The following is a 24,502-nucleotide window of genomic DNA, read 5'->3' as shown; positions in this document are numbered from 1 at the left end:
AGTCATTTTTCCAAAAAAGGGTCATTTTTCACTGCGAAATTGAGGTGTGACCAGGTTGCGTTTTGCGCCGTTTCCTGTCGCGGGCACTAGGCCGACCCACACAAGTGAGGTACCGTTTTTCTCGAAAGACTTTGGGGAACGCGGGGTGGGTGGAAATTTGTGGATCCACGCAGATTCCGGAACTTTCCACGACAGAAATGTGTGGAAAATGTGTTTTTTTTGCCAATTTTTTAGGTTTGCAAGGGATTCTGGGTAACAGACCCTGGTGGGAGGCAGTCAAGTCACCCCATCCTGGATTCCCCTGGGTGTCTAGTTTTCAAAAATGTATAGGTTTGCTAGGTTTCCCCAGGTGCCCGCAGAGCTAGGGTTCAAAAACTACAGCTAGTCATTTTTCCAAAAAAGGGTCATTTTTCACTGCGAAATTGAGGTGTGACCAGGTTGCGTTTTGCGCCGTTTCCTGTCGCGGGCACTAGGCCGATCCACACAAGTGAGGTACCGTTTTTCTCGTAAGACTTTGGGGAACGCGGGGTGGGTGGAAATTTGTGGATCCACGCAGATTCCGGAACTTTCCACGACAGAAATGTGTGGAAAATGTGGTTTTTTTCACAATTTTTTAGGTTTGCAAGGGATTCTGGGTAACAGACCCTGGTGGGAGGCAGTCAAGTCACCCCATCCTGGATTCCCCTGGGTGTCTAGTTTTCAAAAATGTATAGGTTTGCTAGGTTTCCCCAGGTGCCCGCAGAGCTAGGGTTCAAAAACTACAGCTAGTCATTTTTCCAAAAAAGGGTCTTTTTTCACTGCGAAATTGAGGTGTGACCAGGTTGCGTTTTGCGCCGTTTCCTGTCGCGGGCAGTAGGCCGATCCACACAAGTGAGGTACCGTTTTTCTCGTAAGACTTTGGGGAACGCGGGGTGGGTGGAAATTTGTGGATCCACGCAGATTACGGAACTTTCCACGACAGAAATGTGGGGAAAATGTGTTTTTTTTGCCAATTTTTTAGGTTTGCAAGGGATTCTGGGTAACAGACCCTGGTGGGAGGCAGTCAAGTCACCCCATCCTGGATTCCCCTGGGTGTCTAGTTTTCAAAAATGTATAGGTTTGCTAGGTTTCCCCAGGTGCCCGCAGAGCTAGGGTTCAAAAACTACAGCTAGTCATTTTTCCAAAAAAGGGTCATTTTTGACTGCGAAATTGAGGTGTGACCAGGTTGCGTTTTGCGCCGTTTCCTGTCGCGGGCACTAGGCCGATCCACACAAGTGAGGTACCGTTTTTCTCGTAAGACTTTGGGGAACGCGGGGTGGGTGGAAATTTGTGGATCCACGCAGATTCCGGAACTTTCCACGACAGAAATGTGGGGAAAATGTGTTTTTTTGCCAATTTTTTAGGTTTGCAAGGGATTCTGGGTAACAGACCCTGGTGGGAGGCAGTCAAGTCACCCCATCCTGGATTCCCCTGGGTGTCTAGTTTTCAAAAATGTATAGGTTTACTAGGTTTCCCCAGGTGCCCGCAGAGCTAGGGTTTAAAAACTACAGCTAGTCATTTTTCCAAAAAAGGGTCATTTTTCACTGCGAAATTGAGGTGTGACCAGGTTGCGTTTTGCGCCGTTTCCTGTCGCGGGCACTAGGCCGATCCACACAAGTGAGGTACCGTTTTTCTCGTAAGACTTTGGGGAACGCGGGGTGGGTGGAAATTTGTGGATCCACGCAGATTCCGGAACTTTCCACGACAGAAATGTGGGGAAAATGTGTTTTTTTGCCAATTTTTTAGGTTTGCAAGGGATTCTGGGTAACAGACCCTGGTGGGAGGCAGTCAAGTCACCCCATCCTGGATTCCCCTGGGTGTCTAGTTTTCAAAAATGTATAGGTTTACTAGGTTTCCCCAGGTGCCCGCAGAGCTAGGGTTCAAAAACTACAGCTAGTCATTTTTCCAAAAAAGGGTCATTTTTCACTGCGAAATTGAGGTGTGACCAGGTTGCGTTTTGCGCCGTTTCCTGTCGCGGGCACTAGGCCGATCCACACAAGTGAGGTACCGTTTTTCTCGTAAGACTTTGGGGAACGCGGTGTGGGTGGAAATTTGTGGATCCACGCAGATTCCGGAACTTTCCACGACAGAAATGTGTGGAAAATGTGGTTTTTTTCACAATTTTTTAGGTTTGCAAGGGATTATGGGTAACAGACCCTGGTGGGAGGCAGTCAAGTCACCCCATCCTGGATTCCCCTGGGTGTCTAGTTTTCAAAAATGTATAGGTTTGCTAGGTTTCCCCAGGTGCCCGCAGAGCTAGGGTTCAAAAACTACAGCTAGTCATTTTTCCAAAAAAGGGTCTTTTTTCACTGCGAAATTGAGGTGTGACCAGGTTGCGTTTTGCGCCGTTTCCTGTCGCGGGCAGTAGGCCGATCCACACAAGTGAGGTACCGTTTTTCTCGTAAGACTTTGGGGAACGCGGGGTGGGTGGAAATTTGTGGATCCACGCAGATTACGGAACTTTCCACGACAGAAATGTGGGGAAAATGTGTTTTTTTTGCCAATTTTTTAGGTTTGCAAGGGATTCTGGGTAACAGACCCTGGTGGGAGGCAGTCAAGTCACCCCATCCTGGATTCCCCTGGGTGTCTAGTTTTCAAAAATGTATAGGTTTGCTAGGTTTCCCCAGGTGCCCGCAGAGCTAGGGTTCAAAAACTACAGCTAGTCATTTTTCCAAAAAAGGGTCATTTTTCACTGCGAAATTGAGGTGTGACCAGGTTGCGTTTTGCGCCGTTTCCTGTCGCGGGCACTAGGCCGATCCACACAAGTGAGGTACCGTTTTTCTCGTAAGACTTTGGGGAACGCGGGGTGGGTGGAAATTTGTGGATCCACGCAGATTCCGGAACTTTCCACGACAGAAATGTGGGGAAAATGTGTTTTTTTGCCAATTTTTTAGGTTTGCAAGGGATTCTGGGTAACAGACCCTGGTGGGAGGCAGTCAAGTCACCCCATCCTGGATTCCCCTGGGTGTCTAGTTTTCAAAAATGTATAGGTTTGCTAGGTTTCCCCAGGTGCCCGCAGAGCTAGGGTTCAAAAACTACAGCTAGTCATTTTTCCAAAAAAGGGTCTTTTTTCACTGCGAAATTGAGGTGTGACCAGGTTGCGTTTTGCGCCGTTTCCTGTCGCGGGCAGTAGGCCGATCCACACAAGTGAGGTACCGTTTTTCTCGTAAGACTTTGGGGAACGCGGGGTGGGTGGAAATTTGTGGATCCACGCAGATTACGGAACTTTCCACGACAGAAATGTGGGGAAAATGTGTTTTTTTTGCCAATTTTTTAGGTTTGCAAGGGATTCTGGGTAACAGACCCTGGTGGGAGGCAGTCAAGTCACCCCATCCTGGATTCCCCTGGGTGTCTAGTTTTCAAAAATGTATAGGTTTGCTAGGTTTCCCCAGGTGCCCGCAGAGCTAGGGTTCAAAAACTACAGCTAGTCATTTTTCCAAAAAAGGGTCATTTTTCACTGCGAAATTGAGGTGTGACCAGGTTGCGTTTTGCGCCGTTTCCTGTCGCGGGCACTAGGCCGACCCACACAAGTGAGGTACCGTTTTTCTCGTAAGACTTTGGGGAACGCGGGGTGGGTGGAAATTTGTGGATCCACGCAGATTCCGGAACTTTCCACGACAGAAATGTGGGGAAAATCTGTTTTTTGCCAATTTTTTAGGTTTGCAAGGGATTCTGGGTAACAGACCCTGGTGGGAGGCAGTCAAGTCACCCCATCCTGGATTCCCCTGGGTGTCTAGTTTTCAAAAATGTATAGGTTTACTAGGTTTCCCCAGGTGCCCGCAGAGCTAGGGTTCAAAAACTACAGCTAGTCATTTTTCCAAAAAAGGGTCATTTTTCACTGCGAAATTGAGGTGTGACCAGGTTGCGTTTTGCGCCGTTTCCTGTCGCGGGCACTAGGCCGATCCACACAAGTGAGGTACCGTTTTTCTCGTAAGACTTTGGGGAACGCGTTGTGGGTGGAAATTTGTGGATCCACGAAGATTCCGGAACTTTCCACGACAGAAATGTGTGGAAAATGTGGTTTTTTTCACAATTTTTTAGGTTTGCAAGGGATTCTGGGTAACAGACCCTGGTGGGAGGCAGTCAAGTCACCCCATCCTGGATTCCCCTGGGTGTCTAGTTTTCAAAAATGTATAGGTTTGCTAGGTTTCCCTAGGTGCCCGCAGAGCTAGGGTTCAAAAACTACAGCTAGTCATTTTTCCAAAAAAGGGTCTTTTTTCACTGCGAAATTGAGGTGTGACCAGGTTGCGTTTTGCGCCTTTTCCTGTCGCGGGCAGTAGGCCGATCCACACAAGTGAGGTACCGTTTTTCTCGTAAGACTTTGGGGAACGCGGGGTGGGTGGAAATTTGTGGATCCACGCAGATTACGGAACTTTCCACGACAGAAATGTGGGGAAAATGTGTTTTTTTTGCCAATTTTTTAGGTTTGCAAGGGATTCTGGGTAACAGACCCTGGTGGGAGGCAGTCAAGTCACCCCATCCTGGATTCCCCTGGGTGTCTAGTTTTCAAAAATGTATAGGTTTGCTAGGTTTCCCCAGGTGCCCGCAGAGCTAGGGTTCAAAAACTACAGCTAGTCATTTTTCCAAAAAAGGGTCATTTTTCACTGCGAAATTGAGGTGTGACCAGGTTGCGTTTTGCGCCGTTTCCTGTCGCGGGCACTAGGCCGACCCACACAAGTGAGGTACCGTTTTTCTCGTAAGACTTTGGGGAACGCGGGGTGGGTGGAAATTTGTGGATCCACGCAGATTCCGGAACTTTCCACGACAGAAATGTGGGGAAAATGTGTTTTTTTTGCCAATTTTTTAGGTTTGCAAGGGATTCTGGGTAACAGACCCTGGTGGGAGGCAGTCAAGTCACCCCATCCTGGATTCCCCTGGGTGTCTAGTTTTCAAAAATGTATAGGTTTGCTAGGTTTCCCCAGGTGCCCGCAGAGCTAGGGTTCAAAAACTACAGCTAGTCATTTTTCCAAAAAAGGGTCATTTTTCACTGCGAAATTGAGGTGTGACCAGGTTGCGTTTTGCGCCGTTTCCTGTCGCGGGCACTAGGCCGATCCACACAAGTGAGGTACCGTTTTTCTCGTAAGACTTTGGGGAACGCGGGGTGGGGGAAATTTGTGGATCCACGCAGATTCCGGAACTTTCCACGACAGAAATGTGGGGAAAATGTGTTTTTTTTGCCAATTTTTTAGGTTTGCAAGGGATTCTGGGTAACAGACCCTGGTGGGAGGCAGTCAGGTCACCCCATCCTGGCTTCCCCTGGGTGTCTAGTTTTCAAATTTCAAAAATGTATAGGTTTGCTAGGTTTCCCCAGGTGCCCGCAGAGCTAGGGTTCAAAAACTACAGCTAGTCATTTTTCCAAAAAAGGGTCATTTTTCACTGCGAAATTGAGGTGTGACCAGGTTGCGTTTTGCGCCGTTTCCTGTCGCGGGCACTAGGCCGACCCACACAAGTGAGGTACCGTTTTTCTCGTAAGACTTTGGGGAACGCGGGGTGGGTGGAAATTTGTGGATCCACGCAGATTCCGGAACTTTCCACGACAGAAATGTGTGGAAAATGTGGTTTTTTTGCCAATTTTATAGGTTTGCAAGGGATTCTGGGTAACAGACCCTGGTGGGAGGCAGTCAAGTCACCCCATCCTGGATTCCCCTGGGTGTCTAGTTTTCAAAAATGTATAGGTTTGCTAGGTTTCCCCAGGTGCCCGCAGAGCTAGGGTTCAAAAACTACAGCTAGTCATTTTTCCAAAAAAGGGTCATTTTTCACTGCGAAATTGAGGTGTGACCAGGTTGCGTTTTGCGCCGTTTCCTGTCGCGGGCACTAGGCCGATCCACACAAGTGAGGTACCGTTTTTCTCGTAAGACTTTGGGGAACGCGGTGTGGGTGGAAATTTGTGGATCCACGCAGATTCCGGAACTTTCCACGACAGAAATGTGTGGAAAATGTGGTTTTTTTCACAATTTTTTAGGTTTGCAAGGGATTATGGGTAACAGACCCTGGTGGGAGGCAGTCAAGTCACCCCATCCTGGATTCCCCTGGGTGTCTAGTTTTCAAAAATGTATAGGTTTGCTAGGTTTCCCCAGGTGCCCGCAGAGCTAGGGTTCAAAAACTACAGCTAGTCATTTTTCCAAAAAAGGGTCTTTTTTCACTGCGAAATTGAGGTGTGACCAGGTTGCGTTTTGCGCCGTTTCCTGTCGCGGGCACTAGGCCGATCCACACAAGTGAGGTACCGTTTTTCTCGTAAGACTTTGGGGAACGCGGGGTGGGTGGAAATTTGTGGATCCACGCAGATTCCGGAACTTTCCACGACAGAAATGTGGGGAAAATGTGTTTTTTTGCCAATTTTTTAGGTTTGCAAGGGATTCTGGGTAACAGACCCTGGTGGGAGGCAGTCAAGTCACCCCATCCTGGATTCCCCTGGGTGTCTAGTTTTCAAAAATGTATAGGTTTGCTAGGTTTCCCCAGGTGCCCGCAGAGCTAGGGTTCAAAAACTACAGCTAGTCATTTTTCCAAAAAAGGGTCTTTTTTCACTGCGAAATTGAGGTGTGACCAGGTTGCGTTTTGCGCCGTTTCCTGTCGCGGGCAGTAGGCCGATCCACACAAGTGAGGTACCGTTTTTCTCGTAAGACTTTGGGGAACGCGGGGTGGGTGGAAATTTGTGGATCCACGCAGATTACGGAACTTTCCACGACAGAAATGTGGGGAAAATGTGTTTTTTTTGCCAATTTTTTAGGTTTGCAAGGGATTCTGGGTAACAGACCCTGGTGGGAGGCAGTCAAGTCACCCCATCCTGGATTCCCCTGGGTGTCTAGTTTTCAAAAATGTATAGGTTTGCTAGGTTTCCCCAGGTGCCCGCAGAGCTAGGGTTCAAAAACTACAGCTAGTCATTTTTCCAAAAAAGGGTCATTTTTCACTGCGAAATTGAGGTGTGACCAGGTTGCGTTTTGCGCCGTTTCCTGTCGCGGGCACTAGGCCGACCCACACAAGTGAGGTACCGTTTTTCTCGTAAGACTTTGGGGAACGCGGGGTGGGTGGAAATTTGTGGATCCACGCAGATTCCGGAACTTTCCACGACAGAAATGTGGGGAAAATCTGTTTTTTGCCAATTTTTTAGGTTTGCAAGGGATTCTGGGTAACAGACCCTGGTGGGAGGCAGTCAAGTCACCCCATCCTGGATTCCCCTGGGTGTCTAGTTTTCAAAAATGTATAGGTTTACTAGGTTTCCCCAGGTGCCCGCAGAGCTAGGGTTCAAAAACTACAGCTAGTCATTTTTCCAAAAAAGGGTCATTTTTCACTGCGAAATTGAGGTGTGACCAGGTTGCGTTTTGCGCCGTTTCCTGTCGCGGGCACTAGGCCGATCCACACAAGTGAGGTACCGTTTTTCTCGTAAGACTTTGGGGAACGCGGGGTGGGTGGAAATTTGTGGATCCACGCAGATTCCGGAACTTTCCACGACAGAAATGTGTGGAAAATGTGGTTTTTTTCACAATTTTTTAGGTTTGCAAGGGATTCTGGGTAACAGACCCTGGTGGGAGGCAGTCAAGTCACCCCATCCTGGATTCCCCTGGGTGTCTAGTTTTCAAAAATGTATAGGTTTGCTAGGTTTCCCTAGGTGCCCGCAGAGCTAGGGTTCAAAAACTACAGCTAGTCATTTTTCCAAAAAAGGGTCTTTTTTCACTGCGAAATTGAGGTGTGACCAGGTTGCGTTTTGCGCCTTTTCCTGTCGCGGGCAGTAGGCCGATCCACACAAGTGAGGTACCGTTTTTCTCGTAAGACTTGGGGGAACGCGGGGTGGGTGGAAATTTGTGGATCCACGCAGATTACGGAACTTTCCACGACAGAAATGTGGGGAAAATGTGTTTTTTTTGCCAATTTTTTAGGTTTGCAAGGGATTCTGGGTAACAGACCCTGGTGGGAGGCAGTCAAGTCACCCCATCCTGGATTCCCCTGGGTGTCTAGTTTTCAAAAATGTATAGGTTTGCTAGGTTTCCCCAGGTGCCCGCAGAGCTAGGGTTCAAAAACTACAGCTAGTCATTTTTCCAAAAAAGGGTCATTTTTCACTGCGAAATTGAGGTGTGACCAGGTTGCGTTTTGCGCCGTTTCCTGTCGCGGGCACTAGGCCGACCCACACAAGTGAGGTACCGTTTTTCTCGTAAGACTTTGGGGAACGCGGGGTGGGTGGAAATTTGTGGATCCACGCAGATTCCGGAACTTTCCACGACAGAAATGTGGGGAAAATGTGTTTTGTTTGCCAATTTTTTAGGTTTGCAAGGGATTCTGGGTAACAGACCCTGGTGGGAGGCAGTCAAGTCACCCCATCCTGGATTCCCCTGGGTGTCTAGTTTTCAAAAATGTATAGGTTTGCTAGGTTTCCCCAGGTGCCCGCAGAGCTAGGGTTCAAAAACTACAGCTAGTCATTTTTCCAAAAAAGGGTCATTTTTCACTGCGAAATTGAGGTGTGACCAGGTTGCGTTTTGCGCCGTTTCCTGTCGCGGGCACTAGGCCGACCCACACAAGTGAGGTACCGTTTTTCTCGTAAGACTTTGGGGAACGCGGGGTGGGTGGAAATTTGTGGATCCACGCAGATTCCGGAACTTTCCACGACAGAAATGTGGGGAAAATGTGTTTTGTTTGCCAATTTTTTAGGTTTGCAAGGGATTCTGGGTAACAGACCCTGGTGGGAGGCAGTCAAGTCACCCCATCCTGGATTCCCCTGGGTGTCTAGTTTTCAAAAATGTATAGGTTTGCTAGGTTTCCCCAGGTGCCCGCAGAGCTAGGGTTCAAAAACTACAGCTAGTCATTTTTCCAAAAAAGGGTCATTTTTCACTGCGAAATTGAGGTGTGACCAGGTTGCGTTTTGCGCCGTTTCCTGTCGCGGGCACTAGGCCGATCCACACAAGTGAGGTACCGTTTTTCTCGTAAGACTTTGGGGAACGCGGGGTGGGGGAAATTTGTGGATCCACGCAGATTCCGGAACTTTCCACGACAGAAATGTGGGGAAAATGTGTTTTTTTTGCCAATTTTTTAGGTTTGCAAGGGATTCTGGGTAACAGACCCTGGTGGGAGGCAGTCAGGTCACCCCATCCTGGCTTCCCCTGGGTGTCTAGTTTTCAAATTTCAAAAATGTATAGGTTTGCTAGGTTTCCCCAGGTGCCCGCAGAGCTAGGGTTCAAAAACTACAGCTAGTCATTTTTCCAAAAAAGGGTCATTTTTCACTGCGAAATTGAGGTGTGACCAGGTTGCGTTTTGCGCCGTTTCCTGTCGCGGGCACTAGGCCGACCCACACAAGTGAGGTACCGTTTTTCTCGAAAGACTTTGGGGAACGCGGGGTGGGTGGAAATTTGTGGATCCACGCAGATTCCGGAACTTTCCACGACAGAAATGTGTGGAAAATGTGTTTTTTTTGCCAATTTTTTAGGTTTGCAAGGGATTCTGGGTAACAGACCCTGGTGGGAGGCAGTCAAGTCACCCCATCCTGGATTCCCCTGGGTGTCTAGTTTTCAAAAATGTATAGGTTTGCTAGGTTTCCCCAGGTGCCCGCAGAGCTAGGGTTCAAAAACTACAGCTAGTCATTTTTCCAAAAAAGGGTCATTTTTCACTGCGAAATTGAGGTGTGACCAGGTTGCGTTTTGCGCCGTTTCCTGTCGCGGGCACTAGGCCGATCCACACAAGTGAGGTACCGTTTTTCTCGTAAGACTTTGGGGAACGCGGGGTGGGTGGAAATTTGTGGATCCACGCAGATTCCGGAACTTTCCACGACAGAAATGTGGGGAAAATGTGTTTTTTTGCCAATTTTTTAGGTTTGCAAGGGATTCTGGGTAACAGACCCTGGTGGGAGGCAGTCAAGTCACCCCATCCTGGATTCCCCTGGGTGTCTAGTTTTCAAAAATGTATAGGTTTACTAGGTTTCCCCAGGTGCCCGCAGAGCTAGGGTTCAAAAACTACAGCTAGTCATTTTTCCAAAAAAGGGTCATTTTTCACTGCGAAATTGAGGTGTGACCAGGTTGCGTTTTGCGCCGTTTCCTGTCGCGGGCACTAGGCCGATCCACACAAGTGAGGTACCGTTTTTCTCGTAAGACTTTGGGGAACGCGGGGTGGGTGGAAATTTGTGGATCCACGCAGATTCCGGAACTTTCCACGACAGAAATGTGTGGAAAATGTGGTTTTTTTCACAATTTTTTAGGTTTGCAAGGGATTCTGGGTAACAGACCCTGGTGGGAGGCAGTCAAGTCACCCCATCCTGGATTCCCCTGGGTGTCTAGTTTTCAAAAATGTATAGGTTTGCTAGGTTTCCCCAGGTGCCCGCAGAGCTAGGGTTCAAAAACTACAGCTAGTCATTTTTCCAAAAAAGGGTCTTTTTTCACTGCGAAATTGAGGTGTGACCAGGTTGCGTTTTGCGCCGTTTCCTGTCGCGGGCAGTAGGCCGATCCACACAAGTGAGGTACCATTTTTCTCGTAAGACTTTGGGGAACGCGGGGTGGGTGGAAATTTGTGGATCCACGCAGATTACGGAACTTTCCACGACAGAAATGTGGGGAAAATGTGTTTTTTTTGCCAATTTTTTAGGTTTGCAAGGGATTCTGGGTAACAGACCCTGGTGGGAGGCAGTCAAGTCACCCCATCCTGGATTCCCCTGGGTGTCTAGTTTTCAAAAATGTATAGGTTTGCTAGGTTTCCCCAGGTGCCCGCAGAGCTAGGGTTCAAAAACTACAGCTAGTCATTTTTCCAAAAAAGGGTCATTTTTCACTGCGAAATTGAGGTGTGACCAGGTTGCGTTTTGCGCCGTTTCCTGTCGCGGGCACTAGGCCGATCCACACAAGTGAGGTACCGTTTTTCTCGTAAGACTTTGGGGAACGCGGGGTGGGTGGAAATTTGTGGATCCACGCAGATTCCGGAACTTTCCACGACAGAAATGTGGGGAAAATGTGTTTTTTTGCCAATTTTTTAGGTTTGCAAGGGATTCTGGGTAACAGACCCTGGTGGGAGGCAGTCAAGTCACCCCATCCTGGATTCCCCTGGGTGTCTAGTTTTCAAAAATGTATAGGTTTACTAGGTTTCCCCAGGTGCCCGCAGAGCTAGGGTTCAAAAACTACAGCTAGTCATTTTTCCAAAAAAGGGTCATTTTTCACTGCGAAATTGAGGTGTGACCAGGTTGCGTTTTGCGCCGTTTCCTGTCGCGGGCACTAGGCCGATCCACACAAGTGAGGTACCGTTTTTCTCGTAAGACTTTGGGGAACGCGGGGTGGGTGGAAATTTGTGGATCCACGCAGATTCCGGAACTTTCCACGACAGAAATGTGGGGAAAATGTGTTTTTTTTGCCAATTTTTTAGGTTTGCAAGGGATTCTGGGTAACAGACCCTGGTGGGAGGCAGTCGAGTCACCCCATCCTGGATTCCCCTGGGTGTCTAGTTTTCAAAAATGTATAGGTTTGCTAGGTTTCCCCAGGTGCCCGCAGAGCTAGGGTTCAAAAACTACAGCTAGTCATTTTTCCAAAAAAGGGTCATTTTTCACTGCGAAATTGAGGTGTGACCAGGTTGCGTTTTGCGCCGTTTCCTGTCGCGGGCACTAGGCCGATCCACACAAGTGAGGTACCGTTTTTCTCGTAAGACTTTGGGGAACGCGGGGTGGGGGAAATTTGTGGATCCACGCAGATTCCGGAACTTTCCACGACAGAAATGTGGGGAAAATGTGTTTTGTTTGCCAATGTTTTAGGTTTGCAAGGGATTCTGGGTAACAGACCCTGGTGGGAGGCAGTCAAGTCACCCCATCCTGGATTCCCCTGGGTGTCTAGTTTTCAAAAATGTATAGGTTTGCTAGGTTTCCCCAGGTGCCCGCAGAGCTAGGGTTCAAAAACTACAGCTAGTCATTTTTCCAAAAAAGGGTCATTTTTCACTGCGAAATTGAGGTGTGACCAGGTTGCGTTTTGCGCCGTTTCCTGTCGCGGGCACTAGGCCGATCCACACAAGTGAGGTACCGTTTTTCTCGTAAGACTTTGGGGAACGCGGGGTGGGTGGAAAGTTGTGGATCCACGCAGATTCCGGAACTTTCCACGACAGAAATGTGGGGAAAATGTGTTTTTTTGCCAATTGTTTAGGTTTGCAAGGGATTCTGGGTAACAGACCCTGGTGGGAGGCAGTCAAGTCACCCCATCCTGGATTCCCCTGGGTGTCTAGTTTTCAAAAATGTATAGGTTTACTAGGTTTCCCCAGGTGCCCGCAGAGCTAGGGTTCAAAAACTACAGCTAGTCATTTTTCCAAAAAAGGGTCATTTTTCACTGCGAAATTGAGGTGTGACCAGGTTGCGTTTTGCGCCGTTTCCTGTCGCGGGCACTAGGCCGATCCACACAAGTGAGGTACCGTTTTTCTCGTAAGACTTTGGGGAACGCGGGGTGGGTGGAAATTTGTGGATCCACGCAGATTCCGGAACTTTCCACGACAGAAATGTGTGGAAAATGTGGTTTTTTTCACAATTTTTTAGGTTTGCAAGGGATTCTGGGTAACAGACCCTGGTGGGAGGCAGTCAAGTCACCCCATCCTGGATTCCCCTGGGTGTCTAGTTTTCAAAAATGTATAGGTTTGCTAGGTTTCCCCAGGTGCCCGCAGAGCTAGGGTTCAAAAACTACAGCTAGTCATTTTTCCAAAAAAGGGTCTTTTTTCACTGCGAAATTGAGGTGTGACCAGGTTGCGTTTTGCGCCGTTTCCTGTCGCGGGCAGTAGGCCGATCCACACAAGTGAGGTACCGTTTTTCTCGTAAGACTTTGGGGAACGCGGGGTGGGTGGAAATTTGTGGATCCACGCAGATTACGGAACTTTCCACGACAGAAATGTGGGGAAAATGTGTTTTTTTTGCCAATTTTTTAGGTTTGCAAGGGATTCTGGGTAACAGACCCTGGTGGGAGGCAGTCAAGTCACCCCATCCTGGATTCCCCTGGGTGTCTAGTTTTCAAAAATGTATAGGTTTGCTAGGTTTCCCCAGGTGCCCGCAGAGCTAGGGTTCAAAAACTACAGCTAGTCATTTTTCCAAAAAAGGGTCATTTTTCACTGCGAAATTGAGGTGTGACCAGGTTGCGTTTTGCGCCGTTTCCTGTCGCGGGCACTAGGCCGACCCACACAAGTGAGGTACCGTTTTTCTCGTAAGACTTTGGGGAACGCGGGGTGGGTGGAAATTTGTGGATCCACGCAGATTCCGGAACTTTCCACGACAGAAATGTGGGGAAAATGTGTTTTTTTTGCCAATTTTTTAGGTTTGCAAGGGATTCTGGGTAACAGACCCTGGTGGGAGGCAGTCAAGTCACCCCATCCCGGATTCCCCTGGGTGTCTAGTTTTCAAAAATGTATAGGTTTGCTAGGTTTCCCCAGGTGCCCGCAGAGCTAGGGTTCAAAAACTACAGCTAGTCATTTTTCCAAAAAAGGGTCATTTTTCACTGCGAAATTGAGGTGTGACCAGGTTGCGTTTTGCGCCGTTTCCTGTCGCGGGCACTAGGCCGATCCACACAAGTGAGGTACCGTTTTTCTCGTAAGACTTTGGGGAACGCGGGGTGGGGGAAATTTGTGGATCCACGCAGATTCCGGAACTTTCCACGACAGAAATGTGGGGAAAATGTGTTTTTTTTGCCAATTTTTTAGGTTTGCAAGGGATTCTGGGTAACAGACCCTGGTGGGAGGCAGTCAAGTCACCCCATCCTGGATTCCCCTGGGTGTCTAGTTTTCAAATTTCAAAAATGTATAGGTTTGCTAGGTTTCCCCAGGTGCCCGCAGAGCTAGGGTTCAAAAACTACAGCTAGTCATTTTTCCAAAAAAGGGTCATTTTTCACTGCGAAATTGAGGTGTGACCAGGTTGCGTTTTGCGCCGTTTCCTGTCGCGGGCACTAGGCCGACCCACACAAGTGAGGTACCGTTTTTCTCGTAAGACTTTGGGGAACGCGGGGTGGGTGGAAATTTGTGGATCCACGCAGATTCCGGAACTTTCCACGACAGAAATGTGGGGAAAATGTGTTTTTTTTGCCAATTTTTTAGGTTTGCAAGGGATTCTGGGTAACAGACCCTGGTGGGAGGCAGTCAAGTCACCCCATCCTGGATTCCCCTGGGTGTCTAGTTTTCAAAAATGTATAGGTTTGCTAGGTTTCCCCAGGTGCCCGCAGAGCTAGGGTTCAAAAACTACAGCTAGTCATTTTTCCAAAAAAGGGTCATTTTTCACTGCGAAATTGAGGTGTGACCAGGTTGCGTTTTGCGCCGTTTCCTGTCGCGGGCATTAGGCCGACCCACACAAGTGAGGTACCGTTTTTCTCGAAAGACTTTGGGGAACGCGGGGTGGGTGGAAATTTGTGGATCCACGCAGATTCCGGAACTTTCCACGACAGAAATGTGGAGAAAATGTGTTTTTTTTGCCAATTTTTTAGGTTTGCAAGGGTTTCTGGGTAACAGACCCTGGTGGGAGGCAGTCAAGTCACCCCATCCTGGATTCCCCTGGGTGTCTAGTTTTCAAAAATGTATAGATTGCCTAGGTTTCCCAAGGTGCCCGCACAGCTAGGGTTCAAAAACTACAGCTAGTCATTTTTCCAAAAAAGGGTCATTTTTCACTGCGAAATTGAGGTGTGACCAGGTTGCGTTTTGCGCCGTTTCCTGTCGCGGGCACTAGGCCGATCCACACAAGTGAGGTACCGTTTTTCTCGTAAGACTTTGGGGAACGCGGGGTGGGTGGAAATTTGTGGTTCCACGCAGATTCCGGAACTTTCCACGACAGAAATGTGGGGAAAATGTGTTTTTTTGCCAATTTTTTAGGTTTGCAAGGGATTCTGGGTAACAGACCCTGGTGGGAGGCAGTCAAGTCACCCCATCCTGGATTCCCCTGGTTGTCTACTTTTCAAAAATGTATAGGTTTGCTAGGTTTCCCAAGGTGCCCGCAGAGCTAGGGTTCAAAAACTAGAGCTAGGCACTTTGCAAAAAAAGGGTAATTTTGCATTGTGAAAATGTGGTGTGACCACGTTGCGTTTTGCGCCGTTTCCTGTCGTGGGCACTATGCCTACCCACACAAGTGAGGTACCATTTTTATCGGGAGACTTAGGGTAATTCAGATTTGTAAAGGAACTGTTATTATCTATTGACTTTCCATGCATTTCTGCTTTCCAAATGAAAGATATTGTGTAAAAAAGAAGTCATTCTAAAAAATGACTGATAATTCTCATGCTAGTATGAGTATTCCCAATTTCAGAAATGTGCAAATATCTACTGTTTCTAAACTCTATATTTTGTTCCCAAATCAGAAATACATAGGTGTCTTTCATACCGATTTTTCCATGTACACTTTTTTACAGAATAATTACTATATACCCGGTACATAATAAAAAACCATTGCAAGTTACTACTCAGTTTTTGGCTCTGGGTTCGTCGGGTTCTTGGTGAACCTACAAGTCCTATATATCCCCACAACCAGTAATGTCCAGCGGATGCAACGGTAAATTGCTTTCAAAGAGCTGTCATAATTAGAAGAAGTTACAGGTGAAAACGTTGACACAAAAGGCTGTTTTTTTCAACTGAATTTCAATTTATCCTACATTTAACTGTTTGTTTCTATAAAAAAACCTTGATGGATCTACACAAATGACCCCTTGCTGAATTCAGAATGTTGTCTTCTTTTCGAAAATGTATAGCTTTCCAGGATCCACTATTGCTTTTGTACCCATTTCAGCCACTAACTGGAAGGAGGTCAAAAGCACAAAAAATTGCAAAAATAGGCTATGTCCCAGAAAAATGCCAAAACTGTGTAAAAAATGTTGGATTTCTATCAAAAGTCAAGTATCCCCGAAAAGCTGGGAAAATGGTGATTTCAATCCCACAAACCCTTTTTTGATAACATTTGCAGGGAAAAACCCAGATGCTTTCATTTGCAGCCCGTTTTTCCAATTTTTCCCCAAAAAACCAAAATTTTGTGTTATTTTGGCTCTTTTCTGTTACCCCTCCAGGGGAATCCACAAACCCTGGGTACCTTTTGAATCCCCATGATGTTGGAAGAAAAGGACGCAAATTTGGCGTGGCTACCTAATGTGGTCAAAAAGTTACAGGGGCCTAAGCGCGCACTACCCCAAATAGCCAAAAAAAGGCCTGGCACAGGAGGGGGAAAAGGCCTGGCAGCGAAGGGGTTAATGAACTTGGTTCTCATATTATCAGAGATTTTGAATGAACTTTGTGTTCGTACTGTAAGAAGAATAGGTCAGAGTGAAAGAAGAATGAAAGTAGGTATTACATTTAGAAGAACAGGGAGTAGGGTCAGGGAAGCCACACGGAGATTGTACATAGTGTGAATAAAATTGGAATTAAAAGACTACTTCACAAAATTAAAGACTGTTTGCCGTTTGCACAGGTGGAGACCGACAGAGGACATTCTGTTGCTGCTATTTCTCTACAGACTTGGTCGGAATCTAAATAGAATGAAATCGAATAACAATGGTCGTAGACGTAAGTACATGATAGTTGCATCACTTATACTGTTAATGATATGCCTAATAGTGATAATTGTGTGATTGAGTTTGAGTTCAACTGAGGCTAGAGGGGCGAAATTTTCTAAGAATTGGTGTAATCTCACACATTCACAATTGAAACTTTGACAAGCGGCGAATCACCCAAATCCGCACAAAGATCTACCACACCAATTACAACTCTATCATGCATACGAAAGTTCCCTATCTCAATTGGGGCGTCCGAGTCGTCTCATGACAAACACCACAAAACTTTAGCAGACAATTACAACACGATGTCTTCTCGCACCTTTATTTTATATCCTGGGATCTTGGGTAACGTCAGAACTGATAACTTCAACAACGTCAACTTAATACCGCATTCACACGACTCTCACAACATCTCCGCCAGACATCACACAATCGGTACTATACCGCAAGCTAAACATGAATTTAACACACACAAATCCCTACTAATACTCACTCTTCCTTTGCTGTCGTTTTAGCTCATGCCACTAGAATTCCATCTGTCTTCCACGCTTCGATCCTGGATCCTGAACAGAGGGCACTAATGTTGGGATCCAAATTCTGTAGGTCAAGTTCTAATCCTCTTTATATCACTAAACAACCATCTGACCTGCTACCAGTTGTTAAAGTCGAGGCCCATTTACCCAATTTCTCTTCAGAGAGGATAGATCTTTCTAGTAGCGTGAGCAGTGAAAGGAATCAAATCACTGGTTAACATTTCAACACAGTGCAACCAACGTGGCTACACATTGATCCTCTTGACTCTTTTATTTGAGTTCAGTAGGTTTAATTATAAGTTAAAAACAAGTCAATATAGATCCTTCACAATGAAATTGTATAAAAATACAAAAAGATCAGAGTAAGTCCAAATCTCCATCAGAGATTTACCCTATATAGTACAAAGCAAATGACTAACTCTAAGAAAATGACTCGTGATCAGAAAGAAGAAATGAAGGTTAAATTGGATCAGATGATTCTCTTTAACGAGCATGAGTAACCTAAATTTCCCTACTCTACGTTTGTGAGGGCAACCCTAAACTAAAAGCATTTGAGCAAGGACAAAATCAAATAAAGAAAAAGAAAGGTGTCAGCCATCAGAATATTCAGTAGAACAACTCTGACGATTGGTCGAGTTGCATAAAGCCACACAAGTAACAACATATATCTGCTCCCTAACGAAACCCAAGATGGACTCTTTCCCTAACTAAAACACAGTGAATAGTATCATCTGATGTTAACTCATGTGGCTCCTCCTTGAAAAAGTTCCATAGCACTGGCACAACTGGATACTTCAGCTCCTTTTCTCAGTCAGATAGCACCTTATCTCTCTTCTTCCTTGGCCATTCCTTTCCCATGTGAACTCCTCTCCTCACATGTTACCACGATTCCCTCGGCTGATTCTTCTTTCTCATGCTTTGCTATCTATTAACAAAAGTGCTTTATTCTAAATAATGAAGCTTATCCACACCTGCAATAGAAACAACTCGGCAGCGAACGGTCCATGCTTGAAGGTTAAACGTGAATTCCATTTCAAATCCCAATGTGAGCTGCAGCTGAACTAATTTCTTTGCGAGGCCTAGTTTGCTATGTTAACATGTGCACAGGGATACAGAATATGTGCACCTTTATATACACAAAAATATAAATGCAACTCCTTAAAACACAAATTAATGCAATGAATTATAAACGTTTCAGTTTAAATGCATTTTCACTTGATTAAATAAATTTTTTGCATATAAACATTAATTGCACACATCCTAAGTAAGAACCTCATAATATGACATTTCAGGTTATTTATCATGTCACGTTAATACATAAATTGTTACGTAACTTTTATTAATCACATGATAAATACATGTATTTCAAACAAAAACTCCTTTAGTATAAACTGATCTGTCCCGTTTAGTACATTAGTTACAACAGTATATTTGAGTGCTGAATATGCATGAGTATGATGCACTCCTACATTATCACGAGATGGGATCAAGATTACACTTCCTAATTAGGCTATAGCCACTGGGTGCTCTTTGATGTATTACATTGATGACACAGCATTTTATCGCTAGTTTATGTTTTTGTTTAGAAAGCGTTTGCAATTTAAATGCCTTAGTGTATAATAAAAAGAGTGCTACTTATTATTATTACCTCTTACGTTCAGGTGTTTTACTTTGCTATCTTGATAAAATAATGAATTTGCAGCTTTTTAAAAATCTGTTTATTGAAAGTTCAGAGTTGTCAGGGTACATTACAGTTTATGCAATTCAATTGTCGCTGTCTGATACATAATTTAATACTCTGTACACACTTCTTCGCAATTTCTTATCTGTGTCCTTTACATTTTGCCTCATCCTTAAAGGGGGTCATCCCCTTGGCCCGGTCCACGTTGTCATCCCCCTCCCGGGAACCCACATAGATTACCACAATAGGCCTTCCACCTGTTTCATATCTGCTCCCATTTCCCAGGGCAGCCCCTGCCCTTGTATACTTTTCTTCTGCTACCATGCACCAATCAAGGTACTCCATCCATTCACTTTGTTTCTGTAAATCCGGTGCTCCCCATTGTTTTGTAGTATAACGTTTGGCTATGACCAATCCTGTATAGCCCAGGTTTTCTCCTTTTCACTAAGGTCTGTAGGTCCCCATACGTTCAGAAGACACCATTTTGCGGTAGGGTTCATTTCCACCCCCGCAATTTCACTTATTTTCCAAACTATGGTTACCCAGTATTGTCGAATGCGAGGGCATTACCAAACTGTGTGATAGTAAGTTCCTTCCTGACCACAGTCCCTCCTGCAGGGAGAGTCATCTCCTATACTCATTTTAGCCAGACTTTGGCAACAGTAATATACTCTGTGAAGCACTTTCAGTTGTATTAATCTAAATATACTTGATATGGCTACTTTCCTCTGGGACTTCAACGCCTCTTGCCATTCCTCTTTGTCCAGGTCGCCCAAGTCCATTTGCTATCGGTCCCAGACCAATGAGGGGATCTCGGGAATTGTTAACTAGTTTTTGATATGTTCAGGGAAATTTGGTCCATGAGGTCAATCAAGACTCTGTCCTCTAGTGGGGAAGACTCTGGTTCTAGTTCTGTACCCTTGGGAATTACCGCCTGCAATGCGTGTTTGATTTGTAAGTAGTGAAACGTCTGATTATCGGACAGTTCATATTCTTGCTGAAGGGTTGCGAAAGGTTTCTCGCTCCCCCTCGTCCATAAATCACCCACGTGGGATATGGCTATTGGGTTCCATTTGTCAAATCCACAAAATCTCCCAACCTTTCTGCATCCCATAGTGGGGTGTGCTGTGTTATTCTGTTACTCCATCCTAGCTGTTTCTGGACCATGTGCCAAAGTTGAACTGTAGTCCTTGTAGGGCCCGTTAGTGATAGACGTTGGGGGGTATATAGTGCTTTATCATAAATTTACATCTTTTTTAATCACAAAGTATCCTCACAAATGCTTTCTCAAGGATGCAAAAGAAATACTACCTCTTTCCCAAAAGTCTCCAATGTGCACTGCAGTGTGCTTTTTAAGTTACCCAGTCACAATGCAGACATTCAATTTAGACTCTGTTTTTATAACACTTCTCTTTGAGCGCACAGATAAATTCTGTTCATGAAGACTATTCGGGAAGGGCACTTCCAACTTTTATATCGTTGTAACCCAAGATGTTACGTCATTACGATTACGTCATTACAAAATGCTCTTTCTAAGACAGCAGAGGGAAACAGTCACCCAACTATTACCAAAATACACCCCTAACTAAAAGTCAGACCTCATGGCTTTGCCACTGATTATTTAAAATAATCTTTATTAAATTGTCATATTTATGATTATGAGTGTATTCTCTACGCTCCCCATTGGACAAAACGTTTCTAGCTGCACCTCTTATTTGTATTATTTTCAGAATTTACGCTTCAGATTAATTGCCTGTCCACAATACTTTCTTTTGCAAGGCAGCAAATGATAATTTTGTGTGTTTTCTTTTTTATACTTCAATAAAAACATCAAAAAGGAAAAAGACAACATTTTTGATTTTTAAATGTGTAATTTCAGTATTTAAATATAATGTTCTCATATTATTCCGTGCAACCCCCACTGCTCTGTACTGTAGTCAGTACTGCCACACCAGGTCTATGCTACTCGGTTTGTTAATACCCCTGCAGTCTTGGACACACTCTGCTTATCATTCTAAAGACCGCTCTCAAGAGGTTCAATTAACTCTCTTCTGTGCTCAGAGCTCATCCTACTTGGACAACTGCAGCATAACAAGGGAGGGTCTAAAGTGGATTTTCAAGAAAGAGGCCTAGACTCTCAATGCCGCACCCATCAAAACATAGGGTTTAATCTGAGAGAGTGGTGCTCAGATCAGGGGAAGACAGCCTCCTGGATCCCCTGATCTGGGACTCTAAACCCGTAGCTGGTAGACATACACCGAACATTAACTCGGCTTAAAGGACGACATGGTCCATGCAAGAAATGTTTGATATTTTGGTTGGTGAACTTTACCGTCGTAGAATTAAGACTCCTATTACAACATTTAAGCCCTGTGGACGTCTCATGAAAAGAGACAATACGCGTTGGCTGCGCTGATGTGAACATTTTTGATATATCATCAATAAAGAATTTTCTGAACACAAGACATGTTTGAAGTCATCTTAATGAATATGGGAAACTCTGAAGTTAATTTGGCAAATTGAATGAGACTAAGACCCAGTGTTGTATTTAATCAATCATTGTTGGAACAAAACAGATCACTTTTGGAAATATAGACATATAGTGAGTGGGTGCTGATAATTTTTGCCATAGGAGGGTCTAAAGGGCATGGTCTTCAGAAACCATTTCAGAGAAGCCTTTAACCAGCCAGAGATGAGCGCGAATTGACCTGAGTGCCAGAGATAAGGATTGGGGCCACTTAAGGCGTACATCAGGATTCTGGGGCGCACTGGTGAATCTGGGAGCTGGTATTAAAGACCCCTAAGCTGAAGCACATCCTCATTTGAGTCTGTCTACATTACCACTCAGCTAACCTCTCCCCAGAATGGAGTAAGGATTTTCAAGGAAAAGTAGCAGTTCTCATGTACAGAACCAGTTTCTTGTGCGTTTCCTTATTATGTGACAATGCCACTAGGTGTTAGGTGGTACCCTAAGAAAAATATCCTCAAGCCAAGAAGTCAATAAGCAGCTCTTATTCCAACATATTTCTAAGCATTCCAAGTTCTTGCATTTTGGGAAGCAATGAACGGCCAACCTATTCATTTACCTACTAAGTTTATTAAAGCTTTTTTCTCCAAAGTATGTCAGTACAAACAAGGGGAAAACGGATTAATAGGTCGTAGAAGTCCACAGTTCGACTTCAAAACTGTTCAGGAAGTAGAAAACCTAGATAAGACATACTCTTTTAAAAAGGTTTTAAACTAGGATAGAGGTGATTGCAAAGGAAAGCTTGTTCCACAAAAAAGGTGGCAGGCATTCAAAAGAGTGAATGTGTGAGGTAGAGCAATGAGGACGAGGAGAGTAAAGCAGAATGTCGAGGAGCACTACAAACAAAAGGTAGGAATGTAGACAAGATTTAAGAAGTTGGGCACTGTGGAGTGAGCCAGGGATAGGTTTTAAAGATTAACAAAATAGGGGAAAGGTAGTCAGTGGCGTGGGGGCCCCCCTGCAAAACACAGGGAGGGGGCCCCCCAGCGGCCCGGCCCACCACCTACCACTTTGCCCCACTGACCAAAAATCTGGCATATTTTGATTTGAAACCTCCAACATTTAAATGAAATACCTCTATATTGTCTTTCTCAAAGTTCTAATTAGAAAGTGGGAAACCCTCTTAACATATAAGGTACCCCATTTGTAACAATAATGTCAAAAGGAGATTATTTAATTGAGGCAGCCATCAGAACAATGCCAAGGAGCGATCCTATTGTCTCAGGAACTGCAGCAATCACAACAATGCCAAGGAGCGGTCCTATTGTCTCAGGAACGGAAGCAATCAGAACAATGCCAAGGAGCGGTCCTATTGTCTCAGGAACGGAAGCAATCAGAACAATGCCAAAGAGCGGCCCTATTGTCTCAGGAACTGCCTAAGGCTAAAGAATAACTATGAAGGGTCTGAATTAGAATTGACACAAGATTTAAGGCATATGTATTACAGACATATGCGAGCAACACCATAAATAACACTGCATGTAGAATAAAAACAAACCATATCAGCAAGCACCTAATGACAATCTATACAAACTGTAGTTGGTAAAGCAAAAGAAAAGTGCAAATACTTTCAAAGTGCACAATAAAGCAATCACCAGTCCAGCAATAAACAAAAATCAAGCATGTTTAGTAAAACAATTGGCTTTCTTTCTTGAATCAAAATGAAAATACATTTGAAGTCCAGCAGTATGCAAAAATGAAGCCAGGTTAGTCAAACAATTCCCAGTTAAGTGTGTGCATAAAAGCACATATATTTTAAAGCAACTGGTAAACAATAACAACTACAGCACCATACAATAATAAAACCAGTTTAAATGAACAATTAACCCTGGCATAGTTTGCGTAGTAGCGCTACGCGTAGCTACGCGAAGTGCACTTCGCACTACGCGAGATACGCGTAGCACTACGTGAACTGCATATTGCGCTGTTCGCGATGATTGCACAGTGCCGGATGCTTGTCCGCACTGTGCAATCATTGAAAACGGCATCTTGCACAGTGCGAGCTGTCGTTTTCTAACGCTCTAGTAGATTTTTACTCGAGCAGCAGTTTTCTCAACGCGGACTGGTAGTTTCTCACCGTGAGTGGTCGCGAGCATACACGACCACTCGCAATGAGAAACATGACCTCCCCGCTTTGAGAATCTCGCCGGGAGGTTTGTTTTCCACGCTCGCGATCGGCAACTTGATGTTGCTGATCGCGGACGAGGAAAAAGTCTCGCCAGGAAGTCATTTTGCTCGCTCGCGGTCGCCAACTTGACGTTGAGGAACGCGAGCGAGCAAAAAATGCTAACTACGCTACGCAATTTTGCACTGTGGTACGTGCAATTCGCGTAGCACGAAGTAGCAAAAACTACGCAAACTTCGCGAGCGTAGCGTAGTTGCCCGCCCAGGGTTACTAACAATTCCCTTTTTGATGTGTCAAATATTTCAAAGTGACTAGCAAAACTGTAACAAGTACAGCAGGCAGCAACATACAAAAATCAAACCAATTTAGTCAACCAATGACCTTTTGGTCCGTGCTTGTGCATGAAGGTGCAAATATTTCAAAGTGACTTGTAAAACAATGACAAGTACAGCAAGCAGCAGCATACATAAATCAAACCTATCTAGTCAAACGAATTCCCCTTTTGTTTGTGCACCACCACAGAAACACTTATGCAGAGTTTAAACATTCTGCACCTTTGCTACAATTAGTTTTTTTTGGCTGAACTTTATGCACAAAATATCTTTTCCATGGACCTAGACGTGCCAGCCCATGTGGTAATTAGGGCCATCATATTCGCAGATGGCACCAGGAACATCTTAAGGATATTAGAGGCCAACCACCAAACATATTTTGGGGACTCCTGTAAGAACAGTTTTGAATTTATGATCCTATTTCAGCTCTTTCATGCCCTCTTTGTGTGAGTCACAGACAGTGCACAAACACACTAGTCCAAATTCTTAATGTGTTTACATGTAATAATCAGGGATAGTGATGCGTGTTTTCAATATTGTAACACAGCAGCATATTATTGCAAACAATGTCTGTGACGCTCTCCCATTTCTCATATGTGTGAGTTCCTGATCCGATCGAATAGAACATTTTATGGATTTTGCATGAAACACAACATTCCTCTACAAAATGTCTGTAATAGACACACATCACCAATATTGAAAAAAAGTGAAGGAAAGTTGTATTTAAAACAATCTGTTCATGAATCATTTAATGCCATCAGGGCAAGGCTCTACAGAACAGAGCTGGTTCTATCAGGGGGCCCCCTGAAAGTCTGGGGCCCTGGGCCGGAGCCCACTTTGCCCATGC

The sequence above is a fragment of the Triturus cristatus genome, chromosome 7, assembly GCF_964204655.1.
Source record: "Triturus cristatus chromosome 7, aTriCri1.1, whole genome shotgun sequence".
Lineage (NCBI taxonomy): Eukaryota > Metazoa > Chordata > Amphibia > Caudata > Salamandridae > Triturus > Triturus cristatus.
The sequence above is the reverse complement of the archived record's forward strand: the minus strand, read 5'-3'. Positions refer to the sequence as shown.